This window comes from Plectropomus leopardus, chromosome 20 (assembly GCF_026936395.1).
Source record: "Plectropomus leopardus strain MGB_pleo_1.0 chromosome 20, ASM2693639v1, whole genome shotgun sequence".
Lineage (NCBI taxonomy): Eukaryota > Metazoa > Chordata > Actinopteri > Perciformes > Serranidae > Plectropomus > Plectropomus leopardus.
The window spans coordinates 20,430,116-20,444,670 of NC_142195.1; the positions used below are offsets into that span (position 1 = coordinate 20,430,116).

The window sequence follows — 14,555 nt, forward strand, 5'->3', positions numbered from 1 at the left end:
AAGAAAAACAACAAATATGTTGTAAGTTGTATGTCGTATCAGTTTAAGTTTGGTGGGGCCACTTGACAGTGAACCCCGGGCTGTTTCTTGGTTTCACTCCGCCCCTGCCGACCTCAACAGCAAAGCAGCGTCTCAATGAACGTGTGAAGCTTCATGAATATGAAGCAGCATTGAAAAAAGCCACAAAGCTGCCGCCTCTCCACTCCGGGATAAAGACAGGAGTGTTCCTATAGGACCTGCAGGTCTATAGGGCGGGCTGGCTGGGAGTATGCGGGCTAGACGGCAGACTTGCTTGTAACACAAGGTCCCTACACAGAATTAAGTACGCTCCACTGGACCCGAGTAAGCGTCTTGTCCCCGCCTCCCCCTCCCTCCTCCCGACAAGGCACAGCATCCATCCTCACGCGCTCACACGCTGCGTGATCCCCATCACAAACCGAGAGCTTTGCTGAGCCGATGGAGTAGTAGTATAGTAGTAGTGGGAGTGCTCACGGCTTCCTTTTCGCCCCTTTCTCCTCCTTTTTTTCTTCCATGGATTCGCCTTTTCTCTGGAATATTGCTTCATCAAATCGCGGTAAGTGTGAGTGATGCGTGCAGATGCTGTGGGGGAGAAACAGGAGGAAACGGGACTGTGCTGCTATTGTCTGTTGCTGAGGCAAGTTCGGACCTTAAATCAAGTCACAACGCAGGGGGAGACTCAGCAGATAACAAGAATCAAAGCGCGTAATGAAAACGGTTATGTGAATAGAGCAAATTCAGTACAACATGTGTGTGTAATAGTGTTTTAATGGTTAGAAAGAATCGATATCGGTATTTAGACAGACACCTGTCTCTATCAGCAACAGTGACCGCCCTCCGGGGCTTATTTACGCCCCTTCAAAAATGCATTTTGCCAGATAATGTGCGTTTCCGCGCTGTGCATCCCTCATTTATGGCACTTAGAGAAACATTTGCTCAAATGTTTCGCCCTCGCTGCCGAGCAAATGTGTCTCCAGTCCAGCAAGGAAAAATTTCGGCCCATCTCCCCGCCCCCCAACATCACAGGGTGGCTATTCCTCCCCAACCAACCAGCCAACCAACCAGCCCCCGTAGACACAGAGGCACAGCGCAGTTGATGCTTTTCAGATCTCTGAAAGACTGAAATCCCATGCTTGTTAAGATGCCTTGTTGAGCTGTATGGGGTAATTAATTCAGTGCAGCCTGTGTCATCATCCCATTCTGATTGCTTCTCCTATCATCATATCGAAGAAAACGGCCGCGTGCATGTGCAGGTTTGGCCTTTGCGAATAGAAGACGCGAATCTCAATATTCTTTTATTGCTCCTTAAGGATATGCCAACACAAAATGAGAAAAATCTGGTGCAAAAAGATAGTGCTTTTGTGTGAGAAATGTCTGTCATGCAGCTGCTTTTTGCACATAAGGTCAAATTGCATGAATAGATTTTACTGTAAGTTGTATCTTAGGCTTTGTAATGCCATCAAACAATGCAGTTCAAATCGTGTGAAAATTTGCAGTTGAGAGGCATTGCAGATGAGCTGAAATGCTCAGCAGACCCATATCCAAATGGTTACTGGACCCTCACTGTAGTAGAAGTCAATCTATTGTCTAAAAAGTGCTGCTTATTCTCTTATTATTGGATATTATGTCTGCAGTGAGGGGGATATATTGCTTTTGATGCTTCCTAACTGCCTGTCTTCATGCTGCCATCTGTATTGAATCCTCCTCATGTCCCTCGGCTGCAAGAAAGATAGTATCACCCACCCAGAGAGGCACATATTCCTACCAGCTATTTGCAGCGGGCACCTGTGAATTGGTGCGTTTTGCTGTGTGTGTTTATATTTGACAGCCAGGTGTATTCATACTCGTCCCCGTGGTATCGCAGGCGAATGGTATTATTCAGCAGACAGATGGCAGGTGGCTGGGCATCAGGTGAGCCTTTCCTCGGCTGTCAGTGGGGCCCGCCGAATACAAGAAACCTCTTGGCACACACCCACGGACAAGATGGGCTCTACATAAGTACGCATTTACACAGTATGTGTGTCTGTTTGTTGTAGCTTTGCATACAATTGAATGCACACAGGAGTGCATGTGTAAAAGGTCCTATTCTATACTCATACAGGAGGCCTTGTTTTGTGGTAGGGTGCATGTGTGTGTGTGTGTGTTTGCTCTTCCTTGAAAGGTTATGTCACTTTTGACCAATGAGATGGCAAACCAGGCTGAGGTCACAATGACATCATCATGTCGGGCAGTGAGATACTGTAGTGATGTTGGCCTGTGACATCAGCAGCTGCGTCAAGTGCTCTGATGTGAGGTCTCTGACATCAGCACATCTTTAACTAATCATTATTGTGATTATGTTGTCACAATTTGGACACCTTATTTTAATGGTTTTAGTCTTGTTGTTTTGACAAAAATATGCAAGTTCTGGTGACATTTTAGTCAGTTAAGTATTGTTAGTTTTATTCCAGTTTTGTTTAACATGACAATAGATTTTGTTTTAATTCTTTCAAATTCATGATTAGTCTAATATTGTTTTTTTTGCAGTGTGATGGAAACATTTTGGACCTATGGCTACTGTACGCTCCAACTTTAGTGTAAACTGTCCCCTTTCATTATCCTTTGGGACAGTTTTGATTCATTGTTTTCATTTTGGTCGTAGAGAGAAGTCAATGAATATTTTATAGTAGCAGAATTTGTTTTCAAAAATGCCTCTTTGCAGTCTTTTGGCCCTTTAAAAACAAAACAAACAAAAAATATAGATGTTCCAATAACATTTTATCCTTCCTGATACAGACTCTAACCTGAAGTTGCATAGCAGCAGATACAGAGTACTGACCCAATACTACTGTGTTATAAACAAAACAAAACATAACCAAAAAAGCACAAGGCCTATACCTCTAACCCTGTATTGATCTGAAATGATTGATATCTGTATGGCATGGCAACAGTAGTGCCACACCTGGAAACTGAAGCTTTGCATAGCACATGTTGCCTTTTTACTGACGGGACTTTCTAGTGAAAATATTGCCAAATTTTGCTTACAGCCGATGTCACACTATCTAAAATTAATTCTTCTTTGCTGCGTGTTGCAACTTGCTCTGTAGGCTACTTTTCAGAGTCGTGACTAAGAATTGTTTTCAGGAAAAACTGCAGATGTAACCGGGTGTGAAACTACTTGAAAGTAATAGATCACATAGACTGGTGCATATGGTCTATGTCCCATCCAGCACTTTAGGTGGTATTGGAGGAATTGACGATACTAGTATTGTTATCAGAACAAATCTACCAAAAACTCATCTTCATAGGCAAACCTTTTTATAGATCTTCATCCACATCTCATGTTTTGGTTTTGGTTGTCTCTTTGCGCTTTTTAAAAATGTTGTTATTATTTTTTAATTGATGTATTATATTTAGTGTGTGTGTGTGTGTGTGTGTGTGTGTGTGTGAAGCACCTTGTAATTGTGTTTTGAAAAAGTGCTATATAAATAAAGCTTACTCACTCATTTACTTTTGTGTGATTTTGGGATATGGCACATCTAGCTCCGCAACATTTAGAGTAACCCTGCAGAACATGCCTGCCTTATCATCAGATATGTCCATGTGGAGAACAATGAGAGGGTTGCTTGCAACAGAGTGGAGCATCCCAGGAGATCTGTCAAAATGAAAATCAGCTCTAGTGTGTGATTACCTCCTCATATCGTGAGTGATAAATCAAACCATACAAGTGAAATGCAACATGCCGTAGTGAGTGAGTGCTTAGGGAAACTGGATAGACAGAATCACTTCTGGCACTTCTGGCTTCATACATATGCCTATTGGAGCACACAAAGCTGCTGTAGGACATGTAACCTATTGTAACACATGGCAAAAAAAAATCATATAGACAAAGTGCTGTTTCAAAATGTCTTAAAAAATTACAATAATAACACCAGCAGAGGCCTTTTGTTGTTAAAAAACACACCATGCAGACATACTGTAGTAGTGACGCTGCAGGAAACACTGACCTCTGAACTCATGTCTGATATCTAACTCCTCCTCCACTCCCACACTAGAGACTGCTTATTGATCACATACACACACATACATTCAGACTGCCACACACATAAACCATTTCCACGGTCCATTGATAGCAGCTATTTGATTACCACAAGATGTGGGGGCAGTGTTATTAGAGCAGTAGGGTGTTCTGATTGGGTAATATATCTGTCAGTGGGATGTCTCTGGGGAATGCTTAGCCCTAAGGTGAGATAAGGCATGCCTCTGGAGACAGAGTGGCCTTGCCTTTATCTATAAGAATACTGATACATAAGGCTGATATGGTGTCAGTGAGGAGCAGGAAGAGTGGGAGCGCTGTCATGAATATTTTTGCTCGGTTTGCCAGAAGCCACACAATCCTGCTAATGTAGCTGAACATCTATATTTACAAGGACGCTTGATTAATTTGAAGGAAAAATTGTACGTTGTAAAGTGGTTAGTATACAAACACACCCAGTATTTGTAGCATGCCAGAATGCAGCGTGAGCTTCTCAGCTCAGACTTGTGTATATAATTAGTTTGAATGGGAATGGGAGCTAATGGAGAAATACTTGGAATTGCAGCCAAATGTCCCTGCTGGCTGAGAGCCGGGGTTGTGTTTTTATAAACATGGTCACTGACCACATTAAGGATGGATTTGAGATCGCTAGTTTACTTATTTAGGTATACACTAAAAATAGAGTTTGATTTAAAATGTAAATATGTGCAGAGTAACATGATTTTATTTTATTTTTTTTGTTCATCACTAGTTTTCAGTGTCTGTTTATTTGTCTAATCTCATAAACAAATATTGCAGCAAATTAAAATGATATATAATATACAATAACTTTGCCTCCAAAAACTACAGTCAAAACTTGGTTTAAAGTACATTTAATGGCTAAAGAGTGTGTTAAAAGTGTCTATTAGGCATTCAGTGCAAACTCACTCATCGATATCCAAAACTCTGTGGTCTCAGACACATTGAATCTTAAACTTTGGCTTCAGGAACATAATACTTAGAAGACGACAAAGTCCTGTATTATAAACAAGTGATAGTGGCTGGTTAATCAAAGCAAAGTATTGTTTAAGAGCTTTTTGTTTTTTGTGGGTTGTCTTTGGACATTTTTCGATTGCTTCTCCAGTGTTTGCTGCAAAGTTGGTTCTTGCTATCTCCCACTAGTACTGGTGGACTCCTTGAGTTCTTGCATCAACTACTTTAGTCGACATAACTCAACTGACAAGAGGGTAACATCACCCCGTCGTAAAGTGGTATCAGAGGCCGTTGTTTCGGAGCCATTTTATGAGTGTGATTACTAGTACATGCGTGTAGTATTAGACCGATATCTGATATTGGTATCTGTATTGGTGCATCCGCACTCACAGAACTCTGAAGTTTGATATCCAGTTAAACTGTAACAGTAAAGACTGATCAGTCTAAATTGTCAACATCTCACAGGGCAGCACAACAAAGCAAAAGCGAAAACAAACATTAAGTTGATGGATGGCTTTATATGATTACTCTTCATCTTTTCAGAGTTATCACTGTGCTAGTGTTTGTGTAGTTTTAGTCCAAACTGTGATGGTGGGTAGCAATTGTCGATTTCATTATCCTATTTTTGTGATGATTCAGCGGTTTGTGAAGTTGTAGGCAATGGTGTGGTGGTGGTTATCTGCAGAAGATTTATTTAGCTGTATGTGAAATGCCCATTTGGGAAAACTGCACTAACAAGAAGACTTTTGTGTCTTTTAGAAGCATAAAGTCACAAGAGGTTAAGAAAAAGGTTAAGAGCCTTTCTATATACAGTATCTTTACACAACGTGTTACAGAAAGTACAACACATCAGTGCTTGGGAATTAAATTATTGTAAGGGTGATGAAAATACATACAAGCATGATATTGCAGAAAAACTGAGAAATCTCAAAGGGGAAAGACTTCTTTATCTCCAGCTGGGTCAGGATGACGGCGCTGTGATGGCCCTGATGTTGTTATTGGACTGAAAAATAGCTGAACACTTGGAGATCAAGAGCTCGTTTGATCTAAATATAGATCGAAATCTGGAGATGTTACAGCACCATGACAAAAAAACCTTGCATAGTGTCATTCAGCATGCAACACGCAGAGTGAAGACACACACACACACGCAGAAGCCTCGGAGGACTCGTGGAAATGCATTTTCCTAACTTAAGAATTTACATTCATACATATGCAAATGCACCTGAAGCACTTGCAGTTGTTTACTAATGGCATTTGTTGGGATGCAAAACAACAACCAACATTCCTGCAGCAATAATTCACTGCATTAGCTTAACCCAAACTGTTGATTTTAAATATAGAATTTAATTTATGAAAAAGACAATATTATAAAATGTAATTTAACCTTATGAAGACTCAATAAGAAGTCAATAAAAGTAGAGCATATTAGGAATTTCCAACTAAAATGAACCAAAAGCTTCTTAAAGTCACTGCACTGTTTATTCAATAGTAATAATGAAGTAGGTGAATATTGAATTTGACAGTATTTTTTGCATGATTAAAGAAAAAAGCAGACAGAGGTATGACATTGAGGCAGGACTGATCAAGGCCATGGTGGTGAGCTAATATCAAACACCACTTTGCTTAATGTGGAAAAAGATATGAGGTTGAAACTCAGGCCAGCAGCTGCAGGAAATGCTTGATATGTGAAAGTACAGAATAGTGTTTGAAGACTTTTTTGTACGCATTGCTGGTTAGCAGCATCTAGGAAAAGAAAGCTTAATATCTCCTCAGTTCGTCTCTGCTGCGTCTTCATGCCGTGATTCTTTTTCACATACTGTAAGTTTCTCTCTGGGGGAATGTTTTTTTTCTTAGTTTGAGAAGTTTTGATTTTTTTCTAAAAGGATATTCCTGAAGTTTTGATTCGCTTCTAACAGGATATTCCTGATCTTTTACTCTCAACTTCTCTCTGTTTCTGATCTCATTTTACTTGTCTCTGTGTTTGACATTCTTGTGTCCTCTACTGTGCTATTGCAAGCTTTCCCAGTTACACTTTCTGTCATAAAAGATATAAAAAGCAATTCCCATAGCAATTCCTCACCATCAAGTGATGCTTTTCATTATTACTGTAAGAAATAACCATTTAACACGCATTAAAGACACAATGCTCGGCCTGTTATGATAATTACGTTATTATCATCATAAATCAATCAAGCTTTTAAGGTGATCTTTAGGCTGCTTGTAAGATTCTTGCTAGCTACAGTGATACAATACTGTACAATATACTTTTTTGTACCTATAGAGAAATTTGTCAGGACATAATCCCTCACTGGCTTCCCACGAACAACACTAGAAATTAATCGTGTCTTTTGGAATGGGCGACCAAGGCGAGGGCTTGAATCCGCGTCTCTGGGGATGACTGAGTGCTTTGCTGCTGCACAATCTGTGTGTCATCACAGCGAGTTAATGGGATTTGATTGCTAATACTGAAGTTGTAGTTATATAGTTGTTGACTATCTGTTGAAAGAAAAAGGCTTAATTTATCTCCTTTGAAAATGATTTAAAAGTGAAAGCGGTGTTGTTCAAATCATATTTTCTATACAGCACTTAAGAGTTTTTTGGTGACAGAAGGTCTCAGAGGACTTTAAAATCTTTGTAACATATTGCAAGGGGGTGTTGCAATATGTGCTGGTTATTGATTCTTACTATGTTTGTAAAGTAACTGGCAAAATTGAATATAAGCTACATGAGCATCTTCAGTTTGAAAATGTAAGCAACATCATGGGGCTTTAAAATCCACATACTCTATGGTGGACATTAAATATAAGTTTCCATATTCACATATGGTAGGTGTGATTAGTGGTAGAAGTGCCAAGAACTGTGACTGCCAGTAAGACGAGAAAACATAGACTTTTTCTCTAACTCCTGCAGAAAATGACATGCATTATGTCCCAGGAGAGGTAGCAAAAGTTCTTCTCCCTTAACTGAACCACCTTCTCACACATGATTTACGCCTCACTTTATCTTTTTTGCTTCCTCTGTTTGTCTTTCTCATGTCTCCTCTGTTCCTCACTCTCCCGTTCCTTTCGCTCTATCCGCTGTGAGTCACTGTCCTGTCTGATGTGTAGCTCTGAGGGGAGATGGGAGAGGGAAGACGACACTGTTATTTATGTTAACACAGTTCTATGTGTACGAAAGAGTGAGTTCATCATGGCCTGACAAAGTTTGGAATGACATTCGTCAAGAAAAGTAGCACAAAAGCACTGAAATTGATTAGTCATAGAAGCTGTACTGATTTGTCAACAAACACTTTGTGAGAAAACCCATTATTATTGTTTTCAGTGGAAAAAAATAGATTAATTTCCCACAAATCACTTTCAAGAAAGCCACAAGGGAAGTATGAAAACAGACTATTTATAGCAACAAAGATGCTCTGTTGGCAAGAGTGGCAGCCATGGGACAGCTCTGTCTGTGAGAGCGAGTGTGTGCACAGCCGTGCAGTCAGCACACGAGGAATTCAAAATGAGATGTATACACCTTGTTGGCCATGAACCCTAGTTATAATTTCAGGAAGAAATCTTGTAGAAAAAGAGATTTTAAGTAAATGAGGGTTGTATGATAAATGTGAAGAATAACACTTTGGTGACAGCAGGAGCATTTTCAGCATCCAAGAATGATTTGTCTGTAGTCAAATAAAAAGGCACAACGGTGTGTGGAGGCTTGGATATGGGCTGGCATGCTGAGTTGGCGCATTTTCCAACAAAAAATGTTCTTGGGTTTTCATGGGAAAAACAACTTAAAACTTAAAATAACCTCATGATAGCCATCCTTACATAAACCTATGGAAATCAGCAGAGAAAATACTGCTGTAATATTATGATAATATTATATATACAATGGGAACACCTTTTAACCAGGTCTGTAAGGCAGTCACAATGACTGTTATCAAATGGGTTTGGATGGCCATACATCACAGCTAAAGAAAACAGGGGCTGTGTGGTTCTATCTCATAGATAAGTATTGGTACCGAATAAGGAATTTTTTTTGACTGATCAGGATCAGCTGTATTGAGCTATCAACCATTATCTGGTCCTTTGTTAAATGTCAGTTGTAACACAGGTTTTTTTTACTGGTGAAACTCTCTCCTCCACTCCACAGCCAACCTGCCATGAAATGCCACACGCCATAATTTTACAGCAAAACGCAGTGTTTATTTGTTATTTATCAAAGTTATTAGCAATCGTTTAATCTCAGTATGAGTCTCTTGTGCTTTGCTGTTGTCTCTGGTGCTTGGTGATTCACTACAGATGGTGGAGAGACAGACAGTGGTCTGTTAAACTCGCAACACCACTGCAAGTGGAATAAAGGCCATCAAGCAAAAAAGCCAGCAAGAGTAGGCTTATTTATTAACTTAATCCACACAAAAGATGTACCTACAAAAGCCATCTTTCTTTGTATTTCCACTGTTTCAATAAACATCAGCTTGAAATAAAATTTACAGTTTATTTATATGTAGGCTGGTGAGTTTGGCAATTGTGATTTTGGGGATGTTTCTGGTTAAACAAAAGGGATCTTTCTCTTTGTGAAAAGGATCCCTCTTTATTTGTTGAGTTTGAAGATCTTTTTGTTAAGGTTGTCAGACACTTAGAATAATAATCTGAGCTGATCAGTGGATTACTGGACCAGTTTCAAAGATTGTTGTCCCCATTAGTTGCTCAGACATAAAAACGTGAAAAAACAGACACCAGGTTTAAAATAAGTTAACCTTTAAGATTGCTTATGTCCAACCAACAGGCCAAAACCCCAGAATATTCTTATCACTTGTTTTGAAGTGCATTTGAAATTCCAGCATTTGTAAGAGTTCAACGACTGATGCTCCTTCGGTCAAGTACAGAGGGACTGAAGGGCACAGGGCTACTCCTTCAACATGCTGGCGGTGATAACTGAAGGTAATATTTCCCTAGCTCTATCATCAAACTCTGTCATTGTGACAGTTTAGTCCCATTCAGACAGTCAGGCAGAACAACCCAGCGGGAGACCAGGAGATGGTCAATCAGATGATATTTCTGGGCTCAATATTTCACAGCGAGCTCTTGCCGTCTCTGAGAGGCGAGCAGTCACGTCTAGACAAAGTCATCACGGGCCGGCTGAGTGGAGAGGAGAGACTGATGAATCCTGACAAGGCCTGTAGGCAGCTCGTTTGATGAGCTCGCCTCTGGGAAGACAATCTGATCACCTTTCATCCGACTGTAATTAACTGGCTCTTGGAATTGGAAGAAAAATGCTCCTCCGTTATGATCTTTGGAACATCTTTTGAAACTGCAATGTCCCGAGGCGAGGGAAAAAGAGAAATCATGTTAAGGCTTTACTGTGACTAGGTCCGATTGTTCGGCGCTGTGACTCCTCAGAGCTGCGTGGCTGAGTGAGAAATAAGCGAATGTAGTGTAAACTCTTTGACACTGAGTGCGGCCCCCTTAAATTTTCCGATTCAAATCATCTGTCACAGAGCCCCCAGTCAAATCATCAAGCTCACAGTCCAACTGTCAAATTGCCAGTTTTTTCCCTATTCCCTGTGCAGCATTGCCCACAGAAGGAGGCAAAATAAAAAGCATTTACTGCACAGTTTTTCAAAAATAGACCACATGTCCCAGAGATTGAAGGTTTGTAGTCACTTTTAGCTTAAAAAAAGAAAACACTTTCTCACTAATTTTAATCAAATGACACGTTCTCCTTTCAAGGCAGCCATTATTTCTGCTTCTGTCCATACAAAATAAACACCATGAGATTTGGCATGCCTTCTTGCATGGCAATCACTGTATGTTGTCATAGCACTATAATAGACCTCTGGGTTAATTTTGTGATCAGTGTAAAAACAAAAAACAAACAAAAAAAACCACAAACACTGTTTTGTTAGTTGTTAGTTTGACTAACTGTTAGTTTGATCACTTCCATACGACCATCGCTTGTGTATTTGTAGTTTGGTTTAATTGTTCTACTCAGAAAATACACAGTTCCTCTTTTTCTGGTTTATTGAGATTTTAAAGATTGATAATGAAGAACTGTCAAAATACATAAAGGAAGCAAAGCATACGTATGTTGTACCTTTTGCAACACACTGACATTGGTCAGGGAACATCATGGTTGTTTGCTGGGCTGTATGGTGGCCTTGTGCTTACGATTGCACACTGTATACAATGGCTGCAACATCACCAGTTAGGCCTTTGTTCAGAAGTGTACTAATACAGATACTAGATTTGGATATACCTCAGATTCTGCAGAATTTTTTAAAAATTTTTTTATTTTTGCCGAGTATGCTAGTCTAAGCACTGATCTGATACAGCGTTATTTTTATCAATAAACATAAACGCAGTTTTGCACCCAGATAAAACAGAAGTTTTCCTGGAAATCAATACTCTTTGCTGTGACTGCTCTTGTAGAAAATGTTAGCAGTATTGGCTCTTTGTTACACCAGTGAAAAGGTGTCATTTGCAGTATGCAAGGGTTTCATTTCAGGGTTAGTGGTTTTCAGCTAATACTTTTATTTTTGATGCAATGATTGGTTTTCCTCATTGGCTGATGTGCAAGTTTAGATACTGTATCTGAATCAGTATCGGGTAGGCAAAAATGGTATTGTATGGTACTGTAGCATCTCTACGTTTGTTGCATGTCACTTTGACAGTTCTAATGATCAGCATGATCGTTTAATAGTAGTTTAGCTTTAGAAATTATGCTAAAATCTCTCTTCTACAACAACAAAACCCTGTGGTTGCTCTGCTTTGACTTCATACTACAAACAAATTGCACTATAGTCAAATTAGAAAGAAACCTTTTTAGGTTGTGCTGGTCCAGCTGTTTGACAGCTTTCATTTTGGCCTAAATGAGCTGAAACTAATGGGCTGGAATATGTTTGCAATGTATCAAACAGGTCAGGTGTGAAAGCCCCCTGAAACTGTTATTCACACTTTTAAACAACCAATCGTTTTAGTTGGGAGATATATATAATTGACAAACTTATTTATTTCTGTTGTCATTTTCAGCTGCAACTGTAACATTTAAAGATATGAATCTAAACAGTGTGCTTCAACCTATCTGATGTTTCTGCTGTGCTTATTTTATGTATTGTGTTGCTTTGCTAGCATCTTTGATCAACCAGATATATAGCTACTGTACTGCTGTGGATGGGGTCAGCAGCAAATGGTAGTTTAGCCACCTAAAAAGACTCACCCAAAAAGATCAATATTAATATAAGTTTATGCTATATTTGCAATATATTCTCCTCTTTACAATACACAGTAAGCGATCGAGGTCCGTACACCAGCAAGTGGTGAAAATTGTAAACAAACACAGTGATATGGTCAGTAAATTATTTTTGGTTTTGATTGTACTTATTCTTCATGGATATATGTTTTTTTGTTTTGTTTAAGTAGTATGACCACAGGCGTTTGCCTTATGATATATTGTGCATTATATGCTGTGGTGCACCTATTGTATCGTATTATATTATGATACATTAAGACTTATCCCATGAGCCCCAACCCCTCTTTTTCTCTGTAGTTATGATCTGTTACTCATTACCGCTGTACATACAAAAAACAATGGTGTAGGTAATGAAAAAACAGAAATCTAATTTTTTCAGTGAGATAAAAATCACAGTTGTCTACATGAACTGTTTCCATTTGACTGGCTTGATAAAACCATGGTTCAGTGGAGCAAGCTGCAGAAATGATGAATAATTCAACTCCCGTTGGTGGTAGTAGAGAAAACTTCACCACATATATTGGAGTATCAGAAGTAGAACGGTGTAAATGTGATTATTATGGTCATTTAATTTTAGGGGCTTTTTAAACTACATTAAAAACATGACTACTTAATTTCCTCTCTGGAGTTGATGCTTCCCAACCTGCCATGATCTGAAAAGTCACTGAGTCACTGGAGGCCGATTACACTGTTAATGTGAACTGAGACGGATCTCAAGGATGTCTAGCAGTAGCATTTTTTATGGATTTATGGAAAGCAATTAAGTGTACATGGCATGTAAGACTTTTAATGTAGGTGTTTGCAGTTTTAGTGAAGTGTGAGACCATCCGTCAACTGGAAAACTTTAGTCCAACCTTGCTCGACAGCTATCCACCCTGCTGAAGTGTCTTTGAGTCTCCACCAGCTCTTTAGCTGGCACTGATTTGATTTTTGTGTGTTTGATCATTTGCAGTAGTATTTTCAAAGATTTTGACTTGGTTTCTATGTATAAAACAGTATTTATTTGTTGCTGGGCCTTTATGGATCTCTAGTGTCATATTCTACTGTCAGGAGACAGTAGACATAGAATATAAAACCATTTTATTGTCATTATGCAAATACTAAAGGCTTTGACTATGGGGTTTGCTTGACCCACAAAATTTATCAGAATGCATGAATCAGTTGCACAATGTGAACAATTTTTATTGTCCAAACTGCAAAAGGAAACAAAAAAGTAGCAACTGTGTGTAGCTCCACTTCCAGCTTGCTTTAATTTTCAGTGTCATGTATAGGGTTAATGTTGAGACAATTTGGCATATTTGCTCTGGTAAAACCTCAAATACAGTGTTGGAATCATGGCTCCTGACTTTTCGGCTTCACTGTTTCACTGGTGCTACTGGTTGATGCTGTCAAATTTTACAACCCTAATTGCATATTTCAGCAGATTTTTTTGCTGAGGTAATGGAGTAAGTTGCAAGTGTTCCTACACTGTGTTTCCTGTGTTTTGTGGACACTATATATCAAACAAAGTCAGAGACTGTATTAGCTTAAAAAAACAACAACAAAAAACGACTGCCTAACTGGAATGAGGAGATTTTTTGCTGCAGTAACCTGAGTGGCCACTTGGAAAAACTGGAGGCAATGCTGATTAGCGTTCATGGGGTCCTGCTCTGGTGCATCTGTGGTCTTTCTTCTTCATCATCCATCTCTCTTTTCTGATCTTAAACTGTAGCAATAAAGCTGCTCAGCAGATTAAGTTTGCAAATTTGTAAATTATTAATGTTACAAACTGTTTATGTGACACAAATTATTGTGTAACATGGTGTATTTACTATTAAAGAGAGTTAGTTATGGTATATTAATTGTTGTGTTATAGAGTTATAATTGAGGATATATACACAGTCAGTAAGGATCCTCTCAATACGCTCTACACAGCTTACCCCACGCATAACGCTCTTAGTGGCTGCCTATTGAAGAGTTAGAGCAATTGTTTCAGCTCAGTATGACAAAATTCATATTGTACAGGAAATTAAAATGGGTACTGCCCAGAACTAACGCACAGGTGTAAAAATTTTAAGTGCTACACGGCAGGTGCTGAGTTATGTTACATATATAGATGCAAAACAGACGGTTTTTTTTTCTGTGTGAAAAGCTGTGAGAGTTGAGAGACTGAGGGTCAGATTGTTTCCATCTAACGTCAGGTTGATTAGCTGGGATTGAGTGTTAAATGAGATGAGACAGGCATTTAGGGACTGATTAGACCTGCCAGCATCACTGTCTTCCTGAACCGAATGACTCAGTGAGATTGAAGTGTTTGGTTTCGAACTACGAC

At 39.2% G+C, this 14,555-nt stretch overlaps 1 protein-coding gene across 2 annotated transcripts in view; it reads left to right on the top strand.

Moving 5' to 3' along the window:
* Nucleotides 1–299: 299 nt before the first annotated feature.
* plppr1 (phospholipid phosphatase related 1) overlaps nucleotides 300–14,555 on the top strand; it is a 56,842-nt gene continuing 42,586 nt past the window's right edge. Inside the window, exon 1 of one of the 2 annotated variants that reach the window (XM_042509927.2) lies at nucleotides 300–574. The gene's annotated coding sequence lies outside the window, so the exon portion shown is untranslated. The remainder of the gene's footprint in view (nucleotides 575–14,555) is intronic. The other variant, XM_042509925.2, reaches the window with a different exon arrangement.